Genomic DNA, 9881 nt, shown 5'->3' on the forward strand with positions numbered 1-9881 from the left:
TGTTATATAGACTTATTTAGGAAAAGTCAAGAATGAAGGAGGGGCATGGCTTTAATTTTTATTTTTTTACAGTAAATAATACATTCATGAGCAGTCCAAATGACTGCTTTAGCAGTTATAGTGTTAATAGACCAGTAATAAAGAGAGCTCTAAACCTCTGCCAATAACAGCTAGATTTCAGTTTCCCCTTCCAAACTCAGACCACTCCCAGACAGTCCTTGAAAAATTATTGCTTGAGAAATTGCTCTTTGCTAAGAAGCTATTTTTGTATCTTTTTGACAATTTTCAATGAAAACAATCACAGTAAGGTACTTATTTGAAATTGAGATAAAAACAGCTGCGTTGGACCTTTAACACTTAGACCTATGCACACAGCAGACTATCACATACTGTTTATATATATCAAGGTTATTATAGTAAATGAAAACTGAAATGAAAACGAATCCTGAAAAAACTATTTAGTAAACTGAAATAAAATAATTAACAAACCCGTTTGAAAAACTAAAACCATACTGAAACTAATATTGCTTACTCCAAAAATAACTAAAATAAAAACCATCATGAATTATTTTCAGTTGTAGTATTTTTTTCTAGACTTTGGGCAAAAATCTAATGGGGTTTTCAAATGGGTTTTTAAGCTTTTTGGGAGTTTTCAAGCTTCGGAATCTGGCTGGTGTCACACACTGATCTGTCTTGTGCTGTCTTTGTCACATCCTGACCAGTATAGAGGATTATTTGTATTATTTGGTCAGGGCGTGGCAGAGGTATGTTTGTTTTGTATGGTGTTTTTTTTGTGTGTATAGCTTAGAGGGGTGTGTTATTTATGTGTTCCGGGGTTTTGTGGTGTATGTTTTAGTATGAGTAGGTTCTAGGTTAAGTTTTCTATGTGCAGATTTGGTTGCTGGACTCTCAATTGGAGGCAGGTGTTTCTAGTTGCCTCTGATTGGGAGTCCTATAAGTAGGTGTGTGTTTTGTTTGTCATGCTTTCTGCATGCTTTCTGTCCCACTAAATCTAAATAATATAAAACTAAATATAAATATTTTTATACAACTGAAACTAGCAAATCAGGTTCAAAGAACTGAATGAAACTAAACTGAATTTCTAATTCAATGACAGAGTATTTATTTTTTTATTTTTTGGGCCGAGGGTGGGCTGTACTCTCCTCCTGGCATGAAGGGAGCTTGATGTGAGTGTGTATGATTGTATGTCATGCCTCTGTTTTAGAATATGAAACCCCTGTCATTTTCTGAATTCTGTTAAATCATCCAAATAGTCTATCATCTTGAATTTTGAAGCTTATTTTCACATTGCAGTCAAGTCACTATAAATAACCCTGAAGAGATTCTAAATTCAAAATGTCTGTTTGCTGCATTTTCTGGGGTACAGGGTGTTGCTGGTGAGAGGTGTTGCATCGTTCACACCCCTCACAGTGCCTCATCTGGGTGTAATCTGTAAATAATCTCAGCAACATCTGGCGCCAGGGACCAGGGAAAGAGTGGAAAAATCCTCTTTATGCTCAAAGGTTTCTAATAAATAACACGTCAACAAATATCTCCAACCTGTCCATCACTGCCATAACATAACACTACCTGTAGTAATATCCATTGCAGACACTTTCATAAATACCCTCATATTTTAATCACAGGATATAGGCCTCTGTGTCTCAATCAATCGGTTTACTGGAGAAATACATAACAGCATCACTTGTCATCAACAAGATTACTGTTCCTGATTTGGCACAACAGTTGGGTCGTTCCACCAATTCAGTGCCTTTTGAGAAGTGCAACTTGGTAAAAAAAAGTTTGATTTCACCTAATTGTAACATTCTGTCATAAAGAGCACATGTTCAACTTAATAAAAAAAGAGTTTTCCCATCTCAAGAAGTTACATTTAAAAAAATGACTATAGTAAGTGCCTGTTAAAGGGCACTTCATTTAAAATTCAATATTGTTGCACAATTTCTACTTAAAATATCAAAGGGACACAAAAGGTACTCCTTTCGTGGAACTACCCAGTTGAAGATGATCTCTGATCACATAGACGTCATATCAGTGAGAACTGGGATTTGTGCACTGACAGTACCTTGGAGCCTCTCACCTTTAAATAAGATAATTGAATTAAATACCAGGAGAGAACTTCCTGTGGAAAGTGGGCCATGCAGGCTGACAGGATGTTGTTGCAGATGACTAACCACTGCACTGCATATTTGATATGCCCCCTGTGTCCCAGTCAGCACCCATGCCTGCCTGGCTACTACTAGACACAAACTAGTGGAGCAAAGACTCATTGTGGCCTGGATACAGGAATATTAGAGGAAACCAGATCAACCTGATGTGATTAACCCCAACTATTGCGGTAGCAACATTTCTGTCAGATCTACTAATCCATCTCATATGAGAGAAGAAATTGTCGTAACATGAGATACACAGACAACTCACTATTCTGTTCTTAGCCATGGAATCAGAGGCTGTGGTCTAGTGGAAGACAGATCAAGATGACAAACTTCAGTTGTTGTTGTCTGTTTCTATCAAGTTTGTTTCTCTGTAATGAGCAGTTGAAGTACAGAAGTACAGAAGTACAGAAGACATTATGATGCTCAGATTAGAACAGCTTGGCCTATATTCTGTGAAAATAATTGTTGTAAGGTAGGGCTAATACGGAATGGGCAAGGTGATTGACAAGGTAAAAAAAGACGATGTTCAGTCATTTCAACAGAATATTTATCAAACAGAGTGGAAGGAAAACTGTGTGAGTGTGTGTGTGTATACGTGTTTAACTACAGTGAGGGAAAAAAGTATTTGATCCCCTGCTGATTTTGTACGTTTGCCCACTGAAAGAAATGATCAGTCTATAATTTTAATGGCAGGTTTATTTGAACAGTGAGAGACAGAATAACAAAACCCCCCAAAAAATGCATGTCAAAAATGTTATAAATTGATTTGCGTTTTAATGAGGGAAATATGTATTTGACCCCCCTGCAAAACATGACTTAGTACTTGGTGGCAAAACCCTCGTTGGCAATCACAGAGGTCAGACGTTTCTTGTAGTTGGTCACCAGGTTTGCGCACATCTCAAGAGGGATTTTTGTCCCACTCCTCTTTGCAGATCTTCTCCAAGTCATTAAGGTTTCGAGGCTTCAGCTCCCTCCACAGATTTTCTATGGGAATAATGTCTGGAGACTGGCTAGGCCACTCCAGGACCTTAATGTGCTTTTTCTTGAGCGTCTCCTTGTTGCCTTGGGTCATTTTCATGCTGGAATATCCATCCATGACCCATTTTCAATGCCTTGGCTGAGGGAAGGAGGTTCTCAGGTTCTCACGGTACATGGCCCCGTCCATCGTCCCTTTGATGCGGTGAAGTTGTCCTGTCCCCTTAGCAGAAAAACACCCCCAAAGCATAATGTTTCCACCTCCATGTTTGACGGTGGGGATGGTGTTCTTGGGGTCATAGGCAGCATTCCTCCTCCTCCAAACACGGCGAGTTGAGTTGATGCCAAAGAGCTCCATTTTGGTCTCATCTGACCACAACACTTTCACCCAGTTGTCCTCTGAATCATTCAGATGTTCATTGCCAAACTTCAGATGGGCATGTGTATGTGCTTTCTTGAGCAGGGGGACCTTGCGGGCACTGCAGGATTTCAGTCCTTCACGGTGTAGTGTGTTACCAATTGTTTTCTTGGTGACTATGGTCCCAGCTGCCTTGAGATCATTGACAAGATCCTCCCGTGTAGTTCTGGGCTGATTCCTCACCGTTCTCATGATCATTGCAACTCCACGAGGTGAGATCTTGCATGGAGCCCCAGGCTGAGGGAGATTGGCAGTTCTTTTGTGTTTCTTCCATTTGTCACCTTCTCACCAAGCTATACAGGTAACAAGCTGAGATTAGGAGCACTCCCTTTAAGAGTGTGCTCCTAATCTCAGCTCGTTACCTGTATAAAAGACACCTGGGAGCCATAAATGTTTCTGATTGAGAGGGAGTCAAATACTTACATTTTTGACATGCGTTTTTCTGGATTTTTTTGTTGTTATTTTGTCTTTCACTGTTCAAATAAACCTACCATTAAAATTATAGCCTGATCATTTCTTTGTCAGTGGGCAAACGTACAAAATCAGCAGGGGATCAAATACTTTTTTCCCTCACTGTATAGTGAGTTTTTTCCCTCACTTGGACCAGAAGTCCCCACAAGAGTAGTAAACGAACAAAACATTTGACCAACTGGGGACATTTTGTTGGTCCCCACAAGGTCAAATGCTATCTCTAGGGTGTTTAGGGTTAAGGTTAGAATTAGTGTTAGAATTAGGTTTAGGGTTAGGAGCTAGGGTTCGTTTTAGGGTTAGAAGCTATGGTTAGGTTTAGGGTTAAGGTTAGGTTTTGGAGTTAAGGTTAGGGTAAGTGTGTGTGTGTATTATGGAGCAATTTCAGTGCGAACAGACATTTTATTTGAATTAGATAATTTTGAATTTGTATTAGGATATTGAATTTTCATTTCATATTTTTTCATTTGTAATGCACAAATTGAATAATAGAATTCATAATTTGAACTTTTTGCTATCAGTTTTAAAATTAAATTTAAATATTTATATATTGGTAGATATTGCATTCATTGTCCGTGTATCAAGTTTACAAACTATTATGTCAAGTTTATCAAAGTTTCATATATTAAATTTATCGGATACATTCAGATTCAGTTTTCTAATTCAGTAATCTAAATTCCGATTCAAAACCAGAGACGACAACATGGTACTTTGGCAGCCAGGAAAGGTAGAGGAGAACAGATAGAATAAAACACTGTGGTAAACAGAAGCTTCTGGTGGTTTATGAAGCCAATGTGGCATGTTGAAATAATTTTCTTTTTGACTCCACCGTTTGAACCGTTTTGGCTATAAACTATTATGACCCCTTTCCTGAAAGCTATACTCTCTGAAGCATGGACGTGCCTTCTGTTCCCCTCTATGATGATCACATGTCGCGTAAGACACGTTAGAAGGGAGTGTCACAAAAAACACAATTTGGCCCCCATAAGAATATAGTTGAATAGCCCTGTCATAACCCCTCAGGATAGTCTTTCCACTCCCTTTTCAATTTTGCTCTTGTGACTGACTGGGTTCGAAACAGGTCTCCTGCATGTCACAAGACTGTGTTAGCCCACTTAGCTAAAGCCTGTAAGTTCAGGAAGTTCATATAAAGCTACTGCTGCTACTCGCTGTTCATCAGATATGCATAGTCACTTTAACCATATCTATTTCCTGAAAGCGTAGACTCTCTGAAGCATGGACGTGCCTTTTGTTCCCCTCTATGATGATCACATGCCGCGCAGGATACATCAGAAGGGGAGTGACCCAAAAACCGCAATTTGGCTGAATAGTTCACTAGCCCTGTCATAGCCCTTCTAGGGATAGTCATTCTAGTTTCCACTCCCTATTAATCTTGCTCTTGTGACTGACTGGGGTCGAACCAGGCCTCCTGCATGTCACAAGACTGTGTAAGCTAAAGCTCAACGGGATGAGTTCAGGAAGCTAACACAAGTCTTAAAGTCTCCAGCAAGGTTACTCATCAAAAGAGCGTGGTTTATCGAACCACCTCCGTTACATTTCACCCCCCTTTGATCTCCAACTCAGAGATCACGGCACCAATATAACTGACTGGGTTCGAAATCAGGCCTGTTGCACAACAACAACCCTTCCTGTGGCAAACAGAAGCAGAAGGATCTGTCCACCACATTTAATGGTTTGGTGATCCATGCGTGTGATGAGCAACCTTGCCTGAGACCTAATGACGTGTTTGTTTTTTGATGGGGTTCTAACCCAGGGCTCCTGTGTGCCAGGCAATGCAACTTTTCAGGTCTCAGACAAGTTACTCATTATGCGAACGTGGTCACCAAACCACCTGTCTTACACTTCACCCCCCTTTGACCTCCTCCTTGAAGAGACCCATCCAAGTCACAGGACCAATGTCTAGGTTTTAGCTCAACAGACTAACACATTCTTAACCTAGTCAGTCACATTACCCTTATGACTACTCTTGCCGGAGACTTGAAACTAACACCTGTAACATGTATTAGTGTAGCAGATGGGGGATCTGTGAAACTCATCCCTCGGCCTGAAGTGACCTTGTGCACCTTGCGTCATTGAAGGAGGCCTTTTTCAATAGCACGATGGTTTGGAATGCTTCAGGATGGCAGTCACGTGTGTTTATGAGGTAGAAGTCCTGAGTTTGAGTCTCCATCTGACCTATATCATAGGGAAGCGGTACTTGCAGGCAGCGGTACTCGCAGGCAGCGTGGCGTCCTTTACAATGGTGCCACTGGACTCAGATCTACAGTTGAGCTCAGTTTAACCACTGGGGTCGCTGTGGAGTGAATTTGGGGTGTGAATGTAGCAGATGGGGATTCATAAACTCACTCTTCAGCCTGAAGTCTTGCACCTTGCGCCATTGAAGGAGGCCTTTTTCAATAGCGCGTTGGGTTGGAATGCTTCGGGGGGGAGGGGAGGGGGGGGTTACGTGTTTTTGCGACGCAGAGGTCCTGAGTATGAGCAGTGTATCATCCTTTAACCTGTTGGGGCTAGGGGGCAGTATTTTCACGGCCGGATAAAAAACGTACCCGATTTAAACTGGTTACTACTCTTACCCAGAAATGAGAATATGCATATAATTAGTAGATTTGGATAGAAAACACTCTAACGTTTCTAAAACTGTTTGAATGGTGTCTGTGAGTATAACAGAACTCATATGGCAGGCCAAAACCTGAGAAGATTCCATGCAGGAAGTGCCCTGTCTGACAATTTGTTGTCCTTCTAGGGCATCTCTATCAAAAATACAGCATCTCTGTTGTAACGTGACATTTTCTAAGGCTTTCATTGGCTCTCAGAAGGCGCCAGAAAGTGGAATGAGAGCTCTGCAGTCTCTGGGCAAAAAAAAGCAGGAGATTTTGTGAGTGGTCAGGCACGGAACACTGACACTGGAGCGCGCGTGCACGAGAGGACTCCATGTCTTTCTTTCTCTCTTTGAACGAATACAACGTCGCCCGGTTGGAATATTATCGCTATTCTACGAGAAAAATCGCATAAAAATGTATTTTAAACAGCGTTTGACATGCTTCGAAGTACGGTAATGGAATATTTAGAAATTTTATTTGTCACGAAATGCGCCCGCGCATCACCCTTCGGATACTGACCTCAACGCACGAACAAAACGGAGCTATTTCAATATAACTATGGATTATTTCGAACCAAAACAACTTTTGTTGTTGAAGTAGAAGTCCTGGGAGTGCATTCTGACAAAGAACAGCAAAGGTAATCCAATTTTTCTTATAGTAAATCTGAATTTGGTGAGGGCCAAACTTGGTGGGTGTCAAATCAGCTAGCCGTGATGGCCGGGCTATCTACTCAGAATATTGCAAAATGTGCTTTCGCCGAAAAGCTATTTTAAAATCTGACAACGCGATTGCATAAAGGAGTTCTGTATCTATAATTCTTAAAATAATTGTTATGTATTTTGTGAACGTTAATCGTGAGTAATTAAGTAAATTCACCAGAAGTTTGCGGTGGGTATGCTAGTTCTGAACATCACATGCTAATGTAAAAAGCTGGTTTTTGATATAAATATGAACTTGATTGAACAAAACATGCATGTATTGTATAACATAATGTCCTAGGAGTGTCATCTGATGAAGATCATCAAAGGTTAGTGCTGCATTTAGCTGTGGTTTTGTTTTTTTGTGACATATATGCATGCTTTGAAAATGGCTGTGTGATTATTTTTGGCTGGGTACTCTCCTGACATAATCTAATGTTTTGCTTTCGCTGTAAAGCCTTTTTGAAATCGGACAGTGTGGTTAGATTAACGAGAGTCTTGTTTTTAAAATGGTGTAAAATAGTCATATGTTTGAGAAATTGAAGTTATAGCATTTATGAGGTATTTGTATTTCGCGCCACACGATTCCACTGGCTGTTGACTAGGTGGACGCAAACGTCCCACCTTGCCCAGGGAGGTTAAATCAAATCAAAGTGTATTTGTCACATGCGCCGAATACAACAGGTGTTGACCTTACAGTGAAATGCTTACTTACAGGCTCTAACCAATAGTGCAAAAAAGGTATTAGGTGAACAATAGGTAGGTAAAGAAATAAAACAACAGTAAAAAGACAGGCTATATACAGTAGCGAGGTTATATAAGTAGCGAGGCTACATACAGACACCGGTTAGTCAGGCTGATTGAGGTAGTATGTACATGTAGATATGGTTAAAGTGACTATGCATATCTGATGAACAGCGAGTAGCAGCAGTAGCTTTATATGAACTTCCTGAACTTACAGGCTTTAGCTAAGTGGGCTAACACAGTCTTGTGACATGCAGGAGACCTGTTTCGAACCCAGTCAGTCACAAGAGCAAAATTGAAAAGGGAGTGGAAAGACTATCCTGAGGGGTTATGACAGGGCTATTCAACTATATTCTTATGGGGGCCAAATTGTGTTTTTTGTGACACTCCCTTCTAACGTGTCTTACACGACATGTGATCATCATAGAGGGGAACAGAAGGCACGTCCATGCTTCAGAGAGTATAGCTTTCAGGAAAGGGGTCACAATAGTTTATAGCCAAAACAGTTCCAACGGTAGAGCCAAATTCAAAGGAAGAAAATGTATTCAACATGCCACATTGGCTTCAGAAACCACCAGAAGCTTCTGTTTACCACAGTGTTTTATTCTATCTGTTCTCTTCTACCTTTCCTGGCTGCCAAAGTACCATGATGTTGTCTCTGGTTTTGAATCGGAATTTAGATTACTGAATTAGAAAACTGAATCTGAATGCATCTGAGAAGTTGAATATATGAAATATATTAACATATTCAATAATAGTTTGTAAACTTGATACACAGACAATGAATTCAATATCTACCATATTGAAACTGAATATATAAACATTCAATTTGAATATTAAATGAAATAGTTTTTTAAAATGTAATGCAATATTGATTAAATTCAGTTTCAAATCATGAAATACAAGTTCAAATGATGAAATCTATAATTACATTTGTGCATTACAAATGTAAAAATATTACATTCAAATTCTAAATCCTAATACAAATTACAAATGATGTAGCCTAATTGAAATACAATTTCTGTTCGCACTGAAATCGCTCCAAAACACACAGCTTTTCAGACATAGGGTCTGCATGAAAGATGGGGAAGGCGAGTGAAATAGGGCGAGTGTGAAAGCGAGAAACTGACAGCGGAGCACAGAACGTGTGTGTCACCGCATCATGCCTGTAGTCTACCGCAACACACACATGACCAACGTTTGCCAGTCGCACTACAATGTCCTAAATCCGTTTACATTAATTAAATAACATTCAAAATGAACACACACTAAAGCAATAAAAAACTAAGAAATGGATTTACATTTGTCAGGAAAGCATCATGGAAAAGCCTACGCATAGGCATCTCCTAACCTACATTTTATTCTAATAGCTGTAGGTAAAAACTTGCACTGTAATCTTCTCCCAATTTTCCAACTTAAAGTTACAATGGATGCATATGCATATTATATAATTGAGAAGAATAACGATATATGTTTCCTTCAAACTCTTCAACATAATGTAATTGAATGATTAATAAAACATGCGCCCCTCGAATGGTGATGTATTACGTAAAATAAACAACATTAAATATACATACGGTGGATGTTGCAGGTAGTTTGAAGGTTTCAATCGATAATTTTGTTGTACATTGTTTAATAGTTCCAACCGTTGCAGGACAGTTCCTTGTTTCCAACAGTCAGGGCGCCGCGCTTCTAGTGCTGATGAAAACAGAGGCCAGACGGGTCAGCGGTATACAGTATATTTGCGTCACAACGTGTCTATCCAATGCGCACAGCGCAGGAC

At 39.9% G+C, this 9881-nt stretch overlaps 1 protein-coding gene across 1 annotated transcript in view; it reads right to left on the bottom strand.

Annotated features, from left to right (window-relative positions):
- The window catches only part of LOC115160270 (iporin), a 30933-nt gene extending 21134 nt beyond the window's left edge, over nt 1-9799 (bottom strand). Inside the window, exon 1 of the mRNA XM_029710637.1 lies at nt 9676-9799. The gene's annotated coding sequence lies outside the window, so the exon portion shown is untranslated. The remainder of the gene's footprint in view (nt 1-9675) is intronic.
- Nucleotides 9800-9881: the final 82 nt, after the last annotated feature.

This window comes from Salmo trutta, chromosome 23 (assembly GCF_901001165.1).
Source record: "Salmo trutta chromosome 23, fSalTru1.1, whole genome shotgun sequence".
NCBI lineage: Eukaryota > Metazoa > Chordata > Actinopteri > Salmoniformes > Salmonidae > Salmo > Salmo trutta.